General features: G+C 50.2%; 1 long non-coding RNA gene across 1 annotated transcript in view; it reads right to left on the reverse strand.

Moving 5' to 3' along the window:
- Positions 1 to 8,056: 8,056 nt before the first annotated feature.
- Positions 8,057 to 21,388, reverse strand: part of LOC309872629 — a 30,887-nt gene continuing 17,555 nt past the window's right edge. Inside the window, exons 2-3 of the long non-coding RNA XR_014316028.1 lie at positions 14,423 to 14,514; positions 8,057 to 8,417 (exon numbers count right to left, since the gene is read on the reverse strand). This is a non-coding gene — a long non-coding RNA (uncharacterized lncRNA). The remainder of the gene's footprint in view (positions 8,418 to 14,422; positions 14,515 to 21,388) is intronic.

The raw sequence follows: 21,388 nt of genomic DNA on the forward strand, positions 1-21,388 counted from the left end.
CTTGATCTGTGTGACCTTACCCAGATTTTTTTTTTTTTTTAAGATTTTATTTATTTATTTGACAGACAGAAATCACAAATAGGCAGAGAGGCAGGCAGAGAGAGAGGGGGAAGCACGCTCCCCGCCGAGCAGAGAGCCTGACGCAGGGCTCGATCTCAGGACCCCGGGATCATGACCTGAGCCGAAGTCAGAAGCCTTAACCCACTGGGCCACCCAGGCGCCCCCTTATCCAGATTTTTGAGCTGAGTTTCATTTTCATCATAAAATGGAGATAGAAAATAATAACACAGTTCCAGTTTCCCAGGGTCATTGTCAGAATTAAATGTGTGGAGAATAACCCAGGTGGATCCAATGACTTCATTCAGCTCCTGGACAACAAGTCTTGATTGAAGGCTCCTGGTCTGCTCAGGGCTTCTGGGAAGAGAAAGTCTGGGGGTCTTGCCCTCAGAGGGCTTAACCATCTCATTGGGCAGAGAATATACTCCTGGCTAAACACAGAAAGAACAACCCACATCAGGTAAAGCCACAGGAAAGATCCACATGTTGGCCATGGGCCCCTAGTCAAATCAGAGGCACAATATAACTAAGTAGAAGAGTAATTATCCTGATTTGGGACTGTCTCTTGGAGGAGGTGGGCCTGTGGCAGGGCCCCAAAAGTAAGACTGAACTGGGAGTGGGTGGGATGGGGAAGAGGAGTGGAATTTCTCCCGGTGGTGTTCCTGAGGCCTGGGCAGAGTGTGTGTGGTGAACAGAATTACACATTTGCCCCACATGTTTATGTGTTTAGATTCACAAACCAGATGGCAAAGTAATGCAGGGTCTGGTGGTGTCCTAGGCAACCTTGGTGGCTCATTAGAATTACCTGCAAGGCTTTAAGAACTGCTGAGGCCTGGGTCTTCCCCTGAGAGACTCCTGTGTGCTTGCTTGGGGGTTTGATCTGGACACTGGGATTTTGAAACCAGCCAGGGGATTCTAATGTGCAGCCAGGGTTCAGGACTATTGCTAGCCTCTTAAACTTCAATGCAAGTAGTCTGGCTTCTTCTTCTTCTTCTTCTTCTTTTTTTTTTAAGTGCTAAAAGAGAAAGCAACTTTATTTTTAAATGCCTAAATGCCAGGGTGGGGTAGTGGTGTCAAATTTCTGTACTACCTTTGCCTGCCTCCAGCCCCTGCCCCCACATTCTTCCTGCTTCTTCAATAAATTCAAGCTCCAACTCAAAATGCTGCTGTCCCTTTCTGGAAAATTCTGCTCCCAGTAAACTCCCTCCCAACTGTGGAGGCATCTTGTTCTTAGGGCTTTGCTATGCTTGTCAAAGCAAGCACTCTGACCCTCGAACATCATGCAGTTTTGTTCAAATGTCATTAACTTGCAAAGAATTTTCCGGAAGGGCCAGAGGAACCCTTCCCAAGGAGGCCACTGCAGCAACAGAGGAAAGTGCACTGGATTTGGAAGCCAGGATCCCCCTGGCCCATGTTCTGACATGACCACTATGTGGCTGCCTATCTGAGCCCGAACTTCCACATCTGTGAAATGGGGGAGGCCAGGGTGACCCCACATTCCTCCTCACCTTGGCTCTCTGAGACTTCAGAAGCTGCTCTTAGCTGAACACAGTGGGGCCTGAGTGCGGCTCACCTCCAGGCTCTGCTTCCTGGGGCTTCCGCCAAGCCCTGGGCCTCTTGCCCAGCAAGCAGCAGGCACAAGGGCCCTTCACAGAGTCTCTGCATGGTTCTCCTGGGGAGCAGGGGTGGGGAGGCAGGGAGCTCGCAGACCTAACACAAGGCCTCATCTGTTTCTAGGCTGAGGGAGGAGTGGACTGAGCCACCCATGGGGACGCTACCTTGGCTCTGGATTTTTCTGTGGCCTTTTTCAGAGCCTTTCGTTTGATTATCCAATAACCCCTCAGCAGTGGAGACTGATGGAGACAATTATCTCCATTTCGCATTGAGGACCCTGAGGCACTGAGGCAAAGCGGGGCCGGAGGGTGCCGTGTGTCAGAGCAGTCAAAAACATCTGCTGCTCTGACACTTAAACTGCCTTTTAAAAATATATACAGGCCACTTCACGAATTTGCATGTCATCCTTGTGCAAGGGCCATGCTTTCTCTGTACGGTTCCAATTTTAGTCTGTGTGCTGCTGAAGGGAGCACGCCATTTAAACTTTCTAGCCCTTCATTTTCTCACCTAAAAAAGTAAATACTCTTCACTATTCTGGCAGGTCTGCCCACACTCTGTGGTGAGGGAAGCTCAGGGACACCTTTGGTCATCAGGTGGGACCCAGGAGTCAAGTCGGTATAAAGGGCCCTGAGAGATCCGTGATAGGCCAAGTGGTGTTCTAGAACTTTCTGTATTTCATCTCCTATCATCCTCACGACAGTCCTGTCTGTCAGGCACTCTTGGCCCCATTTTGCGGAGGGAGAATGAGAGGCTGTGGGTCCACACGCACGGGGCCAAACTCAGTTCCGAGTCATATTCTTCCAGGACCCTGCGCTGCCCCTTGGATGTGGGTGTAGCTCAAAAGGCAAGTTCTCATTCTCTTATCCCTTCTGTCCAGCCAGATAGACAGACAGACAGACAGCCTGCAGGACCTGGTCAGTCTCAGCCCCAGGTACCATCACAGGCAAAGAAACTAGTGAAGGAAACTGCTGAATTTGAGAAACTTATACTTTGAAATCATCCCCTTCCTCAGACCAGAAAGAGTCTTTACAGAGAAATTTTATAAGGATTAAAGAGCTCCATACTTTTTAATAACTTGGAAAACCAAAAGAAGAGAGACTTAAACATTCATCAAATCTCCAGAGGGAGAATGTCTTTTATTAAACTTGGAAATCACTGATAAAATCACAAAGGAGAGATTAGCGGGTTTGACTACAGAAGAATGTAAATTTTCTGCATTAAAAAAAATGGCGGGGAAGCCATACGTGGGGAGAAATATTGGCAGCAAATAAAGGACACAAAAGTTTACTGTCTGTTTTTATGTATTTATACTCTGCCTCCTTCCTAGTTTTGAGGAGGGCATTATTACATAAGAGCTCATATAAACTGAAAATTTAAAAACCAACAAAGAGCCTTATCGATAAATAGATGGGGGCATTTTATTTCCATAAAATAAATTATAACCAGTAAACGGATTTACAGAAAAGTGTTCCAACCTAGCTAATCGCCAAAGAAAGACAATGTCAAATACAAAAAAAAAAAAAAAAATTCCAGTTGGTACCCAGTTGGCATCACAACCACACCCCACCATTCTTGAGGAAAATCATACGGTGATAGGTACTGAGAACTACAAAAACATTTGTTCTCTTCAACAGAGTAATCTTACCAGTGGGGATTTTTGCCAAAGGTTCTAAAATGGGGAAAGCGTGAGATGCACCAAGATGCTCGCTGCCATATGAAGAAAAAAACTACAAACTGAAAATGGCTTCACTGTCCTAAAGCAAAGAAATGGTTAACTGAAATCTGCCCTGCCCCCTCCAGGAAATCCTAGGTAACTTTTATAAGAGAAGTTCACAGAGATCTATGGCAAATAAAAATGCCTACAACAAAATGTTAAGTTTAAAGGTTAAAAATAAATACATAAATAAAATAAAAAGCAGGACAAATATTTGGGGTAGTCATAATATACAATTCGTACATGAATATAGCTATGTGAAAAAATACACCCGTGCAAATATGAGAAAGGCACATCTGCCCCCAACGCATGCAGACCCCAGGGTCGGGGAGACAGGCAGAGACCACATACCAAATGCCTAAATTTTAAAGAAATAATTATTTATGAAATCATTGTTAATTTAATAACTAATAACTTGCATTAGTATAAATTTAATGTAAATATAAAATATTTAAATTACATCCTCTATTAAATACTAAATTATTGACTAATTCAAGCTAACAAATCGTCATATAAAATGTTAAATATCCTCTTACCTGTGATAAGTTAAGATGCCAATTTTCCCTAGAACAACCACCAAGAAAATAACCCAGTGGAGGGGCGCCTCGGTGGCTCAGTGGGTTAACGCCTCTGCCTTCGACTCAGGTCATGATCTCAGGGTCCTGGGATCGAGTCCCGCATCGGGCTCTCTGCTCAGCAGGGAGCCTGCTTCCCTCTCTCTCTCTCTGCCTGCCTCTCCATCTACTTGTGATTTCTCTCTGTCAAATAAATAAATAAAATCTTTAAAAAAAAAAAAAAAAGATGCCAATTTTCCCTAGAACAACCACCAAGAAAATAACCCAGTGGAGGGGCGCCTCGGTGGCTCAGTGGGTTAAAGCCTCTGCCTTCGACTCAGGTCATGATCTCAGGGTCCTGGAATCGAGCCCCACGTTGGGCTCTCCACTCGGCGGGGAGCCTGCTTCTCCCTCTCTCTCTGCCTGCCTCTCCGCCTACTTGTGATCTCTCTCCGTCAAATCTATAAAATCTTTAAAAAAAGAAAAGAAAAGAAAAGAACCCAGTGGAAAAACCAACAAATAAATTAAAATGGTAGCTATTTAACACAAAAGGAATCAGTAAAGGAGGAACAAAACAGACAAGAGATGTCGAAAAGGTAGATGAAAATCCAATCATATCAGTAATTACTAGAATGGACTGAATGCTTGTGTCCTCCCAAATCCCTACATTGACGTCCTCCCTCCCCGGTGTTTGGAGGGAGGGCCTTTGAGAGGCAACTGGGTTTAGATGAGGTGGTGAGTGTGGGGCCTCCATGATGGGATTAGTATGTTTGCCGGTAGAGAGAAACTGAATCCCTCTCCCTGCCTGGAGAGGAGGGAGAGAAAAGGTCACCATCTACCAGCCAGGAAGGGGAACTGAAGGGGCCAGCACTGGGATCTTGGGCTTCCAGCCTCCAGAACTGTGAGAAATAACTGTAGTTTAAGGCCCCCGGACTACTGTGTTTCATTATGGCAGCCGAGCTCCTGACACAATGGCGCTGACCCAGAGCAGCTCTATTCATAATAGCACCAAACTAGAAATAACTCAAACGTCTATCAGCTACTGAATAGAAACACAATGGAGTTCTAGTCAGCCATTAAACTACTGGCCCATGCTATAACACGGATAAACCTCAACTACATTATGCTACGTGAAAAAATCCGGAAAAAGTGAAAGACTTCATGTTGTATGATTCCAGCTATAGGAGGTGTCCCAAACATCCAGAGTGGCAAGCTGGGGCTGCCGGTGTAACAGGAGTGGACTGCAAATGGCCACAAAAGTTCTTTGGGGGGTGATGGAAATGTCCTAACACTATGTTATGATGATGGTTATAGGTGATACCTGACTCTGCACATGTACTAAAAATCGATTGTAGCATTTCAAATGGGTGAAATTTATGGTATACAAATTATACCTCAATGCTTAAAATTTTTTAAAAAATTGTGCTGCAGATGATACCATGAAGGCTGATGCAAGGTGTGAAGGCAGCAAACTATAAAAGGGGAAAGTTAGTGATTCAGTGTGGCCAGAACAAAGGACGAGGAAGAGGAGCTGCGGCCTTCGTGGACGGAGGAGAGTGGACATTGGACTTCAGACGCTGGGATCAAGAGCTCAGACTGACGTCGAGAAAGCAGGAGAGCGCTGAAGGTTGTGATCAGGACAGTGTATCATCTGGGATCTTAATCTGGTTGGACTTAATTTCATTTTTAAAAGTGAGGGCAGGGAATGGAGAGCAACCAATTAAAAGACTCCAGAATTGGTCTATGCAAAAAGCATCGATAATCTGAATGTCCCAATGGCACCTCCCACCCAGCAAGTTCAAGACAGAAGCCAGCTGGCTTCACCTTCCCCACAGCACTTCTCTGCCTGTGTCCCTGGTCGTAGTGAATGGTGTCTGCAGCCCCACAAGTCAGCCTGGAATCCTCCCTCTTCCACATCCCCCACAGCAGACTTATCTACAAATCTGGTCCGTTTTTCCTCCTAAATTTTTCTGAACGTGCTTGCCTTGTTCCTTTGCACCACCTTTCTCCTCTGTCTGTTCCTTAGACGGCTTCTACAGCCTCCTAACCGGCCTCCCTGCCTCCACCTGGTCCCCTTTAAATGTTTCAACACTCTACATAGCACCTAGAGTCTTCTATTTAAGTTACAGCCAGCTGCGGACTCCCCACAGACCAACACCTTTCAGGACACGGTAGCAGCCTCACATCTTCCTGCCACGCCCCTCCACCGATCTGCCCCCCCCTCCCCACACCACTCCAAGCTGCTTTCAGTGCACCAAACATAGCATGACCGTTTTCCCCTCTGGACCTTTGCACATATTGCTTCCTCTGCTCACCCCCTTTTCTCTCGGTTCCTTCTGTAGGAGCTGGAGGAGGCTGAGGGACAAGAGAAAGGGGTCGGGAGAGAGCTTGGAGCCTCTTGTGGTGGACACACTCCTGTCTGCCCAGCACTTGCCTTCACAGCAGCCCCCCTTTTGTGACAATGCTCCCCACAGTCAGCTGTGTTAGGCAACAAGAGCCACCACCTTACGAGGTCCTGCCTCCCTGCCACAGTGGTCCACCCTCCTGGCCCCAGCTCTGCATTCCAGCCTCCAGGAAGGGGGAACGGAGGAAGTGTAGAGCAAGCAAATTCCTTTTAAAGAAGTAACACAGAAGTTGCACACATCCCTTTCATTCCATTCCATCAGTAAAAATGTCATCGTACTTAGCTGCAAAAAAGAGTCTCTAGTTCGTTGGACTGGTGCCGTTACTAAAAAGTTCCTTTTTAAAAAGAAAAAGGGGGAGGATGGTTTGTTGGGGATGACAGCTTCTGCCACACACCCCTGAGAGCCACCAGAGTCTCCCTCCAGGGTCCGACTCTATATTTGGCAGGGGCGGGGGGGATGTTGGAGGCTCGCTTACGCAGGGACCGTATCAGGTAGAATAGCAAACCACCCCCACGCTCTAGTGGCTCAAAACAGCCACCCCTTTCTCAGCTCACAATTCTGTAGGTCAGCAGTTTGGCTGGGCTCAGTTGGGGGTCTTCCACTGGTCTTGCCTAGGGTCATGCATGCAGCCGTAGTCACCTGATGGTTTGGTTAGGGCTGTGGATGGCCTGGCACATTCTCACTCACCTGTCCAGCAGTCGGCAAACTGAAGGCCAACAGACCTCTGTTCTCCATGTGGCCTCTTCAGCCGGCTCAGACCCACCCACATCATAGTCTCTGCCTCCCAACCGTGGCCAGAGAGAGGGCAGTCCTCATGCACAAGTGGGTTTCAAGCCTCTGCTGACATCTGCTAGGGTTTCACTGGCCAAGATAACTCACCTTGCCAAGCTTGGATTCACGGGAGGAGAGACCGCTTCACCTCTTGGCGGGAAGAGCAGTGGAGTGGCATTGCTCAGGCCCACGGGGAGGGAGCCTTCCTAACACGTGCACGACGACGGGTCTGCAGAGGTGACCTCGGTTCCACCCACATAACAAGGAAGGTGTTTCTTTGTTCGTTCAGGCTCTTATGCCCCCCCCCCCCAAAGCCTCTCCAGAGCTTCAGTGTAAGGGGTCTTTTTCTGAGTGCCTTTGACCTTGAACCAAGGCAGTGTCTGGAAGTAGGAGCTCTTCCTGTCCCTGGTGAGCTGTGAGGTCTCCCTGATGACACCTCTTTCCCCTCTGTGCCGGCTCCCTTTTCCTCTCTGTGGCTGGCTTTTCTCCTGTCTGCCTCCAGCAGCAGCTCCCTCGCGATCTCTGCTCACCCTGGGCTTCAAGCCCCAGCACCCTTTCCCCATCGGGCTTGCTAGCTGGCTCCGGCTCCCCCGTTTCACGATTCCAGAAAGTAGCCCTACCATCTGGCAAGTATCACGCTTGGTCGTCTCCAAGGGAGCAGGGATCTGAGTGGACTTTCACAGGCAGGGGGAAGATCTGGGGATGGAGGGAGGCACGAAGAGTCCTACCCTTTGTGCCGAGCCCACCAGACTTGGGCTCATACAGATCAGAGAGTCATGGAAGGTTAGGGACAGAAGAGACCTTGGTGTTTAGTCCCTTAGTTTTCGATGAGGACAGAGAAGACAGAGGGAGGAGTGACTTACCAGCACCCCCCCACAGGGGTCTGCTCACTGCATCCAACCCTGTCCCCTGCCTAAGTGTCTAGTACTCCACACAGTATACTGGGCAGAGACCAATATTTTGCCTTTATTCACATCTCAACACATAGTCAAATGTCTCTTCTACTTCTCAGTTCCCATGCCTCTTCCCTTCTTCCTGGGACACCGTGGCTTTTGAACCCCTCATTCCCATCAAGCGCAGCCGAGGAAGTGGCAGTGACCGCTCTGCTGAGTAGACAGGAAGGATGGTCGGAGGGGTGCTGGTCCTCTGGCCTGGCCAGACCGCAGCACCCGCCTACCTCTGTGTGGACTTGGCCTCGGGGGGTGCATGGGAGGCCCCTGGCAGCCTGGTTCTAAGTTCTATTCAGGCAGGAAAACCAGAAGCCACAGGCAGTAAAGAGCCATCTGTCTGAATATGGTCATTCTGTTTTAAAAGAACAAGGAAGAAAAAAGTCTTAATTACCTGATTTTTATTAAGGATGGGAACAAATGTTAAGTATAACTCATCTTTTTTTTTTTTTTTTTTTTTTTTTTTTTTTAAAGATTTTATTTATTTATTTGACAGAGAGAGATCACAAGTAGGCAGAGAGGCAGGCAGAGAGAGAGAGGAGGAAGCAGGCTCCCTGCTGAGCAGAGAGCCCGATGTGGGACTCGATCCCAGGACCCTGAGATCATGACCTGAGCCGAAGGCAGCGGCTTAACCCACTGAGCCACCCAGGCGCCCAGTATAACTCATCTTTTAAGATGAATTTCTGTTGATACTTTGGATAAAGCTGCCTTTTATCAATACTTTTCTCTGTTCTGCTTAGAGTTTTGAATATATTTTCCTACTCAATTTTTTTTTATTTTTATTTTTTTAAAGATTTTATTTATTTATTTGACAGAGAGAAATCACAAGTAGATGGAGAGGCAGGCAGAGAGAGAGAGAGGGAAGCAGGCTCCCTGCTGAGCAGAGAGCCCGATGTGGGACTCAATCCCAGGACCCTGAGATCATGACCTGAGCCGAAGGCAGCGGCTTAACCCACTGAGCCACCCAGGCGCCCCCTACTCAATTTTTTTATAAGATTTTATTTACTTATTTGAGAGAGAGAGAACAAGATGGGGAGCAGCAGGGAGAGAAGCAGACTCCCCGCTGAGCTAGGAGCATGACATGGGGCTTGATCCCAGAACTCTGGGATCACGACTCTGAGCTGAAGGCAGCCACTTAACTGAGTTACCCAAGTGCCCCTATCCTATTCACTCTCTCCCACAATGCCGTGGCTAGGTTATCATTAACCCTGCCAGCCATCCCATATCGGAGACTAGAAGCCTGAGGCTTAGGGATCAAAGCTGCCTGCCCCCCAGGCCATTCTCTTTCCACCACATCATTCAGCTCCTCTGACTAGAAGGGAGGAAGAAAGAACAAGAGGGAATGAGAAAAGCTGCGGGGGAGGAAAGGAGAGACCAAGGAAGAAGTGGGGAGAGGGAGAGAACCTGCAAGGATTCTGCGAAGTTGCCGAAACTCTCCTCACCCTCGCCTCTGCACAGACCATGTGCTGGAGAATGTGAGCCCTGGCTGTGGCCATACCCATTAGCTCCTCACCCTCCAGCCTTCAGAGACTCCGCCGTGAGTGGAAAAAGCCACAACAATCGACTGCATAAAGAACCTCTGGGCTGCGGCATCCACGCTCAGAGTAATATTACCCTGGGAAAGAGATGGAATCAAGCAGAGGGGCAACTCCTGCCCCTGGGCTTCTGCACTTGGGATCTCGTTTGCCCTTGTGCCAGAGGGCAGCTGGGGAAGGCTGTCTTTGATACTCTCTGCCTCTCCTTCCCGACTCTTCCCTAAGCACCCCCAATCCCACCCTGGTGGGCTTCACCCCCCCCCACCCCCAGCCCCTGGGATCCTGACAGTCTCAATAGGCCCTGGCGCTGGGTCTGGTGAGGAAGCATCTAGATCGATGAAGAAGGGCAGGTACAGGTCCCACTCCGGATCCGTGGAAAGCCAGACCAGGGCTGGGAAGACCAAAGGGGGTCTGTCCACATGACAGCCGGTCCACAGCTGATGCTCTCCGGGATCCTAGAGCATAGGCAGGGCCCTCCCAGTTCCTGTAAGCCAATCCCATCATTTAAACAAGGAAACCGAGGGTCAGAGAGGTGAGGGCAGGAGCCCAAGGTCCTGCTGTCCACACACTTGCCTTGAGCCAGGAGCTCAGAGCCCGGAGCCCAGTGCTCAGCCCAGGTCCTCCCCACTGGCAGCCATGCTCTCCCCTGGCCCCCGGCGCCCAGCGAGCCAGCGGGCGCCTCACATGTGATTGTAATTACCGTGGGCTTGGCCTGAGCCCAGCCATACCGCGAGCACATCCAGGCCTGGTAACTGGCCAAGTTTCCATCTGGGCAGAAAAATGAAAAGGTTCAAGGGATGCATGTTAATCCCAAACACCCAAGCTCGAAGGACTGGGGAGAAGGGAAGAGGCCTGGCCAGGATCTCTTGGGGCACTATCAGCCCACCAAGAGCTTCAGGGACAAGCCCAGGAGGCAGAATGCCCCCAGCCAGCACAGACTCAGCAGTGTGTCCACGAGCGGGCCAGGACTGCCCGCCTGTCGAGCTCTGTGGTTCAAGAGCCATCTCAAGATCGCTTGTGGTTATAAAGCCTGCTGGCTCCTGGGGCCAAGATGGAACTCAGCTGGCAAGAGGGCCGGGCGTCCCCACAACAGTCACCCCTTCTCACTTGGCTCCTTCCTTGTACTAAGCATTTCCCAGGGGAACCTTCATGTCCCCATCCTTTCCTTCAGCTACCTTTCTATCCCCTACCACAGATGGGGAAACCAAGGCACAGAGAGATGCAGGGATTGGCCTGGAGCCTGGTAGCCATTGAGGAGCCAGGATGCGTAGAAGAAAGGCCTGTGGCAGCCAGTCTTGCTGGCAGCCTCCCTCCTGATGCTCTTGGGCTTTGAGAACAGCCTGCGCTATATCTAGGACTCCCCTGCTTTCTCCTAGAACCCACCAGCATGCCTAGTGCCTGAAGATTTACTTGAGCTGTTTAGCCTCATCTGCCTCTCATCTGCCGCATGGTCCCAGTGGAGTCCCAAATTCTACCTGTTAGCCATCTTTTGCCTTTCTAATATTGACATCCCATGTCCTCAAGGCTTCCAGAATGGTTTCCCCAGTTCTTCAACCCTCGAGAGAAAAGGTCCTCCTTTTCTCCCAGACTTGAAGCAATCCTGAGTAACTCTCCCCTCACAGTTTGCCTCAACTGCCAGGAAATATCATCTGCAAGCTGTGCTTGGTTCAGGCCTCAGGGAATGCAACACTTTTGAATTTTTGACCTATGATATATGTGCAACCATCCCTAAGGGGACTTATAACAGGTTAAACAGGTATTAAGAGAACCAGCACTCTCTGCCTCAGAAGCAAAGGAGTTAACATTTTAGCTGAAATTTTACTAATAACATGTGGTGTGCTAAAAGCCCTAAGAAGGACAGCCGCCATCAGTTAAATATCAACTGTCAGGTGGGAAAGAGCGATGGCTCCCAAAGGGAACAACCAACTTTTTGATTGCTGATGCCCCTGAGGGAATACAATTCCTCAGAAAAAAACCAGGTCTACCTCAGATAAATGTGCTTATTTACACCAGCTTCTAGACTGGCTGAGGACAGTCCAGGGCCTGCAGCCAGGCAGAATGCAGTTTCTTGCCGACTTGGGGATTTACGGGCTTCCTGGACAGGCCAAGCAGCCTCAGTTTCAAGGCCAGCAGCTGGCCCAGGAGGTTGGCCAGGGTTTTTTCAGAGGCTTTGCAAACAGTTGGGCCCTTGGGGAAAATGGCTTTGAAACATGGGGTTGTTATCTGGTCTTCCATCTCTGCTAGAGTCAAAGCCACAGCAGGGGCATTTTCTCCACGGAGGCTGGGGCCGGAGCCCTTGGGGAGAGATGGGGAGCAGAATGAGGAAATGAAGCATTATTCTCAAAAGGTCATCTCTTTATTTTTTCTACTTTCAAAAGGCCCCAATGATCACTTTGTGTTTAAGCCAATCTTGCTTTTTCAAAGAAATGAAGAAAGGAAAAGATGTTTTTTCCACAGCTAATTATAAAAGCCATAAGGTTGGAAAAATCTGGAGAAAACATCTGTCTCCTGGTTGTGCCTCCCCTAGGTATACACTAAAGCCCATGGGGAGGGGTTGGTCTATGAATAACCTGCCAGGGGTAGCTCTATCAGCAATCTAGGGGCCCCTAATCTCAAGACACCCCCCACCCTCTGTTTATCCGTGTCCCCATTACTGGATCTAATGTCCATTTTTTCTTTTCAGTCCTCATGGGAACTGGAAAATGGCCAAGAGACTAGAAGTGCTAGTGACTGGAGTCCTTATAATCTGAAGGAAGGCAAGTTCGGGGGGCTCTGTCACTCCAGGGCACTGAGTCCTTAAAGCCTTCACTCCCCATGAAAGGGCAAGGTCCAGCGGTGGGCTGGCTCACTGGCCTTGCTGCCCCCCTGTCCCAGCATGGTTGCCTTCTGCACATGGCTGCTGGAAGGGCTTCTTCCTAAGCACATGGGGTCGGTCTTCTGGCCTTATGCTGACCAAGAAAAAAAGTGGGTGTCCTTGGATTTCCTGTTTAAAAAGTGCTGGTGGGGGCGCCTGGGTGGCTCAGTGGTTAAGCCGCTGCCTTCGGCTCAGGTCATGATCTCAGGGTCCTGGGATCGAGTCCCGCATCGGGCTCTCTGCTCGGCAGGGAGCCTGCTTCCTCCTCTCTCTCTCTGCCTGCCTCTCTACCTACTTGTGATTTCTCTCTGTCAAATAAATAAATTAAATCTTTAAAAAAAAAAAAAAGTGCTGGTGGGGGGAGTTGCGGTCTAGAGAAACCATCTCATTCCCTCACCCATCTATCAGAGCTACAAATCTCAACCTTTCCAAGGTGATGGAGAGGTGGGCTGGTGGGGCCAGGGAACGGGGGTCTGGCAGCAGTAGCCATCCTCTGGCGGCCCCTCCAGCTTTGATACGCTCTGAGAGCCAAAACCAAGCCCCCAGGCCCCCACCCCCACCCCACCACCCTGCAGCAAATCCCTCCTTGCTCTCACAGCTTCTCAGCCCTGGCCATTCAGGATGACGTTTTCTAAACACTGGCAACGGAGATAAGAAGCAGGCGAGAGGAGAGGCTGGGAGCTGGAGCCAGGCCCAGGGAAGGAAGCAGGCTCCCTGCTGAGAGAGCCAGAGGCACCCAGGCCCCCGCCAGAGCTCACCCTCACTTCGATACTATGCCAAGTCCAGGTCCTTGGCCTGGCCAGTTGTTCACTGGTCAGAATCTGTGCTCGCCTGGGCAGCCTGAATGCAGGCACTGCCTTCAGTGCCTGCATTGCCAGAGAACTCCTGCCCAGAAAGTGGAGGTCAGAGCTCATTCCATCACCCAGCGCTGGGAAGAGGTCGGGCACGTGGCCTCATGGCACTCGGTAAATACTCGTAGAAAGAATGACTTGCTGTGTTACTGCTCCTATTGGAGCTGTGACCAATGCCCCAGGGATGGCATCTCTAAGGCAGAGAGGACAATCAGGTGCCCCTCAAAGCAAATATGGAGGGGCCTGGTTAGGTGCAGGTGGCCTGCACAGTAAAAATCGGATGACCTGAGCTCTTGACCTGTTTCTAGGAAAGTCATTCAACAATAACAAAAAATAATAATAATACTAGGTAGTACAGGGTGCAGAGGAATGAGAGTCTCTTCTGACAGGCTCCAGACAGTGGTTTCAAGGTCACCTCTGGGATCCCTTGGAAACCTTAGAAAAGCCAGAACAGTCCAGCCTGCTTCCCTGAAACTCTAGAATCGCCCAAAAGTGTGGGCTGTTTCCGGGTTCTGGGTCAGACCCTTTTTGAATCCCAGCCCCTTGAACTCCCACCTCTAAAGACAGTCCCACAGCCCCCACTAGGATGGCAGGCTTGGAGGGAGCTGTTTGTCCCTCACACATTCCATGGATGATCTTTGGTCCCTCTCTCAACCTGGACAAACAGAAGGAAACACACTCCGCCCACTACCCAGTCCAGCCACGCTGCTCTCTGGGGGCAGGAACCTTAAGAGGAATCCCAGCTCCAGCCAAAAAAAACATGATTCCGGGCTGGCTAAGCCAGGTGGCTTCTCCCCCACTGCCTTCCGTTCCCCTGCCCCCATGCCCAGGAGCCAATGAGCTTGGGTAAACCTGAGACCCCCCCACCTCCATACTGCCTGCAGCCAGCATGGGCTTCTGTGTGTGTCTCTGTATCTTCATGCGGACCACGGCACTGCAGCCCCTCCCTAAGCCAGTAAAATCTCATTTCAACATAACTGATTACATCTGCAAAGCCCTATTTCCAAATAAGGTCACCCTGTGAGCTTGCAGGTGACCGTGAATTTAAGGGGGACACTAATGTACACCAATGTTGAATTCAACTTTATCTGGTCAATAAAGTCCATGACCCCTCACCCACCCGATTTTGGCTTCCAAGATTCTGTGGCTGTTGTCTGTTCTTCTGTTGTCTTTGTCCCTTTATTTCCATTTTGGAGGTGCTTGAGGCAGGAGCTATGGTAAAAAGAAACCAGAGAGGTGAATCTTTTTTTTTTTTTTTAAGATTTTATTTATATATTTGACAGAGAGATCACAAGTAGGCAGAGAGGCAGGCAAAGGGAGAGGGGGTAAACAGGCTCCCCGCTGAGCAGAGAGCCCGATGTGGGGCCTGATCCCAGGACCCTGGGATCATGACCTGAGCTGAAAGCAGAGGCTTTAACCCACTGAGCCACCCAGGTGTCCCCAGAGAGGTGAATCTTAATGACACTTTCTTTAATCCAATATACCCAAAATATTACAATTTCTACATGTAATCAATGCTGGAAATTATTTTTTTTTAAAGATTTCATTTTTGGGTCATCTCTACACCCAACATGGGGCTCAAACTCCTGACCCCGAGCTCAAGAGTTGCATGCTTAGCAACCAAGCCAGCCAGGCGCCCCTAGAAAATTACAGCCACAGGGGGCTAGTGGCTACCTTGCTGAACACCATCGCTCAGGAGGAAGAGAAAGCGGTGTGGCACTGGGGACCCTCGGGGGAAGACCAGCAGGTTCCATTTACTGATGACTTTACCACCTCCACAGGCTGTCCTGATGCTGTTTCATTGGCGATGGAGGGAACGAGTGCCACAGGGCACCCTAACAGGACTGTTCTGTCACCCCAAAGAGGGATTTGTTCATTCACAAGGAAGGTGATCACTACCTGGTCACTGTCCCATCTGGAGATGTAATGGCGCCCCTTTCCCATGGCACACTTCTTGTGTGAGCCAGTCCCGGAAAGCCTGGACTCAAAGCCAGGGCCTGTCCTTCTTGGGGATGGGTTGGAAATCTCAGACAGCACCAGTGTGAGGCCTCCACAGCCCCGCATCCAGCAGGCATGCCCATCACTGGGAGGATGCAGCCAGATTCCCTTTCCCTCTGTGAGGCAGTGGGAACCAGGTGGGTCCGTGTTCTGGGGCCTGGCTCTTGGACACCCTCACAGTGTCCTCTTTCTCTTTCCATCCAGATCGGTCTTGCCGGCCTAGGCCCATTCTCTCTTTTTTAGAATGACTTTGCTTCTGTCTGCTCCACATCTGCGTGTCAGTTTTGTGGTCAAACTCTCAAAAAGCAAGCTTATTCCCCAGGGAATGGGCTCCCTCACTTCCTTGAAGTGCCTGCAATTCTTTATTCTCCTAGATCCCGTTCCACAGCCTCCGTGTTTTTCTGAGCAATCCACAAATAAAGGACCTAGACCCAGAACCGGGCCCAGGCATGTCCTACCCACCTCTTGGGCTCTGGGGCCTGCACACAGTAGGGGTGCGGCCCCCAGCCAGGATGCGCGGAACAGAAGCATCCCACCCACACTACCCTCCCTGTCCTGGGGATCCGGGGACAAGCTGTGCCTGAGCCCAAGTAGCTGTGCTCTGGAATAAATAAGTCACTTCTATGAAGGGGTAAAATTTGGATGGAAAATGGAGTACAGGGAGTGGAGAACAAGGAGAGGGAGGAGGAACCTCTGAAGTTAATTCAGAGTTACCACCAGTGTCTGAAAGCTACAGATGTCACGGCTCTTTTGCTCTCTGGTTCTCTCACTCTCTATCTCTCACTTCCTCTGTTTCTCTCTCTCTCTCTCTCACACACACATACACATCTTGAGAGCCTTCCAATTTTTTTCTGCTATACACGGACTTCACAAAAAGGGATTCAACCTTACATAAGAATCCGAGGGGCTCAGGAGCACAATGACTCACTGCCCTGAAATTTCCAGTGGGTTACACACGTCTTCTTAGATGATCTTGAAAATTTTTATCTTGAATGGTTCTCAAAAAAAAAATTTGGTTTGGTGGCAGATTGGGGTGGGGCTCCTGCCTCAGGGCAGGAAAGAGTAGCTTCGAGGGACAGAAAGAGACAGGTGCTGGGGACAGGGCCCTCTTGGTGTCAGGCCTCACCAGGTTCCACTGAGAATCAGGAAGTCTCCTCTCAGGACCTCAGGGCATTTCAAGAAAGCTAGTGTTACAGTTACCCTAGGGAGAGCCCACCCCTGGGTGTCTAGGCAGGACTTGGATTTGGGGAGGCCTGTGGCTTCAGGGTCACTGCTGACTAAAAAGCCTCCGAATGCTGCAGGGCAGTGGTCCCCAGCTCTGGTCACACACTAGAACTCTCTGGGAGCTTTAAAGTGCTAATGCCCAGTCACGCCCTAGACCAACTAAATCAGAACCTCTGGGGCCCACAGATCTGTATTTCTTTAGGTGTCCCAGGTGATTCCAATGTGCAGCCAATGAGGAAGCCCTGCTGGTTGGAGGGGCTGGCGCCATTTTACACCCGGTGGATGATTCCAGTCGTTGGTGCCTCCCTGATTCCCAGAGGCTTGTTAGCCACTCCCTCAAATTCCGGGTTCAGTCAGATGTGATTCTCCAGGGAGCCTGAGAGTTTCCCCTTCTTGGCTGGGCTGCAAAAAGCCCAAAAGACACCAATTCCCTGAAGGGAAGATTGGCAGCTCCAAAGAGCTGACGGGTGGGCGTCGCAGAGAACAGGGCAGAAGACTCTCCTAAGGCAGCCCTGCGGAAGCTCAGATGCCCCCAGGCCGAGCCTCTCTCCCATCCCATCACAGTCCTGCACCAGCGCCCCTCTGCCAGCATAGTCCTCCCGGACCACCAGTGGCTCCCTCAGCCACAGGAGAAAGTCACAGGCCTCATGCTGTCACTAAGAGTCACGCCCGGCCTTCCCCCAGCCTTTTCCTCCTTCTCCCTGATGCACATGGGCCCTACCCCACAGGCCTGCCCCCACCCGCCACCATACCCTGCCCCTGCCTCCATCCAGACTCCAGCTCACACGCCCAAATGTCCCTTCAGTGAACAGTAAGACGGAGCGAATTCACTCGGGGGCTCAGTGAATACTAGTTCCATGAATAAGGCATGAACTATTATCATCTCTGTTGCTGCTGTTGGCCTCATTGTCCGTGTTGTTCTCATTTCTGCCGTCAAATTTATTGTTCTGATGGGGTTCTTTCAGTATCACCGGCAGCTCTGAGGGTACAGCACTCCTGTCCCCGCCCCTCCCCAAAGCCACATGGTCTTGGCAACCCTCCACTTTGGGGCCTGAGAAGGGCCCACTTTGTGTCCTGGGTCTGGCTGGAAGTGCAGAGAGGGGCGGCCAGACCAGCCACACGACAAATGACCTTTTGGACCCTTTCTCTTCGCATGGCAGATCTCACCTACTCCTCTCCCTTTTCTCCCCATCTCTCTGGGGCAGTTTTGTCCGTCTTGGCAAGCAGACAACACCCAGCTTGCTGCAGCTCCAGGCCAGGGTCTGTGGAGAACTCCTTGGCTCCTGGGCCAGCACTCCCAGCAGTCTCTCTCCCTCCTGGGGTCCACGCTGATCTTGGGGGCAGGCTGGACTGCCTTAGGGCATGGGGGTGGGAGGAGGTAAGGTCACAGTTGATGAGACCCTAGGCAAACCACCTCAGGCAAGGCTAAATGGCACTAAAATGCCAAAGTTAGGACCCAGAGTTAGGATCCCCTAAAGAGGATGATGGGAAGGTGGGCCTGAGCCCAGATACCTGGCCTCCAGCTGTCCCTGCCCTGCCTCAATAGAACCAGGATCGGTAGCTGGGAAGTCTAAGAACAGAACCCCCGTCCCCCAGCTCAGAACCCAGTCTCAAAAGAGTAGTTAAAAACAGTCAGGAACAGAGTAGGATTTTTCTATGTTGAGTTTCCTTCAAAAGATTCACAATATGTCCCAAATATCCCTAACTTCTTAGGTTTGTGATACTGCTCCCTATGACTCCAGACCTTCCCCAAACCTTCCCTGACCTAATTCGTACTTTCTTCTGTAGGTACTCAGTATACCCCAGGACTGCCCCTGGTTAGCCCAACCAAAAGATGACCTCATCCCGCACTCTGGTTAGGGGTCATGTTTGTATCCGCAATTTTCACAGGATTATAAAGCTGACCATCTTTGATAATTCTACCTTTTGTCTTAATTCAGGAGAGACTTGCAGTAATGTTTCTTTGGGCAATGTTTCCTAAAGTCTGTGCCATGAACCTCAAGTTTTGTGAGATGTTAAATGGTATTATGTTAAAGAAAGAAAAAGAAAGAAAGAAAGAAAAAGAAAGAAAGAAAGAAAGAAAGAAAGAAAGAAAGAAAGAAAGAAAGAAAGAAAGAAAGAAAAGGTCTAATAACTTTGGAAAATAATGGGTTTTAAAAATGAATGTGTTTTCTATTATTGCCTGATTCTGAGACTTTACCAAATACATTAGAAGTGGAGTGTTTTCCAAACCTTCTTAACCACTCAACATTCTTTTCTCAGAGGATGCCATGTGACCAGTGTTCCACGGCCTAGACTTTGGGAAAGTATGCGATTGTTAGGCTCCATAGAAAAAGCAACTGTTCTCATTGGCTGGTTATGCAGGTGGCAGGATTGGAAAGAGGTCTGTAGAGCCAGCAGCAGCTATTAAAATCTTGGTGGCAAAGCTCTTCCCGTCCTAATTCCTTCAGCATGGGTTCGACATTCACTGGCCTTGCCAAATGTTCCCTTTCACATGATCTCCAAGGCCGATGGCTTTTGTGGTCTTTGTGAGTCCCTCTCAGTTGTGGTCCCGAGAACCGCAGGCCCAGGATCAGCACCACTAACCACCACCAGCAGGATAACGCAGGGGAAGTCAAAGCTTTCTGTGTGGCAAGGGGGTGAAAAACGTGGTCCTAGATCACTTCCACATCCCTGCGACTAGGAGAATGAAGAAGGAAGGTACTGGGTCTACAGATTGTTTAATGAAGCATAGATGTCATAGATGCCCAACACAGGGGGGCGGTCGGAGATGCCACCTCTCTGGGACAGCATGAGTGTGCATGACACACGGGAAGCGTGTCCTTCTACAGTATTAAGTGGAAAGAGGCTATAATGCAGAAGAGGGAACTGGTAGTTTACAGATGGTGGCAGAGTCTTCAGGGACCACCTACAGCTGGCCCAGTACCAGGAGGGTATCTTAGGTGTGAAATGTGGAGCCCCCAGAGAATGGCCTGGATGGGTTGAAAGTGTGGCAGAGGCCACTGAATTGGATAATACAAAAGAAAGAACCGTAATTTGAGAGTTGGGGCTGGCAGCTGGAGGGGGGAGAAGCTTCCAAATGGAACATTCAGACACTCAGTGCATATCTGTGGGGAGGAAGGGCCATGGGGGAGTCTTCGGGGGTCTGTAAGGTTCTCTGTGGGGCATTTATTGGCTCTACTGCAAAGGAAAGATTATCTCCATCTCTCCTCTCTTGTCTCTAATGTGTGACCAAGACAACATTTCCCAACACCAAGGAAAGACAGTAAACTGGTGAGCTGAAGCCGGGGGACACCCCCAGAAATCCTCAGCGCTGCTGGGAGCTCTGTTGAGTCTGCCACTGTCTCTGGTATAACCAGCAGGGTCCCAGCAGGAGACAGATGGCATGATCCACAAGGATAACAGGAGAGAGAGAAATAAAAGGACCATTTACAAAGGTGCGGGCAGGGTGTGTGCATGGGCACACCCCAAGGGCTGGTAACAGCCCTGCACTGTTTGCTCCCCTAGGCCTGAGGGGGACTGGAGAGAACCAGCTGGGGGCTGTCTGAAAAGACGGACAAGAGCTGTGACCTTCTGCAGAGGGCGCAGCCAGGCCCCAGTGACCCCACAGGGAAGGGGCAGGAAAAAGACACCATGGGCTGAATTGTTCAGCCCTAATGCCCAGTACCTCAGAATGTGACTATAGTGGGGGACAGGTCTTTTAGAGAGGTGATTAAGAGGGAACTGAAATTTAAATACACAAAAGACCCTAGAGGTGTGCCCCTCCAACCAAGGTCAAAGCAGGCTGGGAACAGTGGAGAGTAGACCTAGAGGGGCAGATAGGGAACCACATACTGGGAAAAAACCTTGAGCCAATTTAATGTATCATAAGAATGGGTAACTGAAGCTTCTGGTGCCAGGTTTACAAGTAGGACACAGGATGGTGGGGTGAAAACAGGCCAACACTTGGGCCAAGACTGGAAAAATAGGAAAAATAACAATGTTTGGCAATTACATGGCTGATTTTTTTTTTTCAAACTTTTCTTTATGGTCAGATTGTTTTCAGACTCAAAAAGAGACCATCTAGAGGCAGACTTTTCAGAAGAAACCACTTAATCCAGTTTGGGGAACAGCTATAGGGGAGCCGGAGGGAGGCCTTGGGGCAGAAGTGTGGTGGATGAGGGCAGACATCCCCCTTGAAATATTTTTTTTGAAATATTTTTTATTTTAGGTAGGCTCCATGTTGAGCGTGGAGCCTAGCACGGGTCTTAAACTCATGACCCTGAGATCAAGACCTGAGCTGAGATCAAGAACTGGACACTTAAACTGACGGAGCCACCCAGGCACCAACACTCCTGCCCAAATGTTTTTGGGCATCACCGGAAGAGAGGTGTCCAGGTCTCTAGTGTGGGCCAGCCACCTACTTGCATATGACAGGTCATTCCCTCAGCCCTGGACTCCATCTCCACATGGGACACGCTCAGAACACAGCTCAGAGAGGAGCAAAAGCATCTAGGGGAGCCATCCTGAATGCCCCTCAACCCCTCGCTTCAGCCCCCAAAGTCCTGGGGAGCTGTCATTCATGGCTTTGCCCAGGGTTCTACCCGAGTCCCATGAGCACCATGGGCAACCTCCCGAGTGGGTGATTCAGGCCAGGCTACTGGCTGCCCACCTCAGCCCTTCCGCCTTCTGTGACCAGAGCCCTCAAGCCTGCATGCCAGGATCGCTTCCCGGCCAGCCCTCCTTGCTGGCCCTTCTCTAGCTCAGCCACAGGTCCTCTAATCCTCGGTTTTTTAGATTAGGTGGTCCTGATTGTCCTCATCGTGACTCATAGAGACCTCCAGCTGGCCTAGATGAAGGGGTCTGAAAACCCACCTGTCCCCCT

Source organism: Mustela nivalis (assembly GCF_964662115.1).
Source record: "Mustela nivalis genome assembly, chromosome: 8".
In the NCBI taxonomy this organism is placed as follows: domain Eukaryota; kingdom Metazoa; phylum Chordata; class Mammalia; order Carnivora; family Mustelidae; genus Mustela; species Mustela nivalis.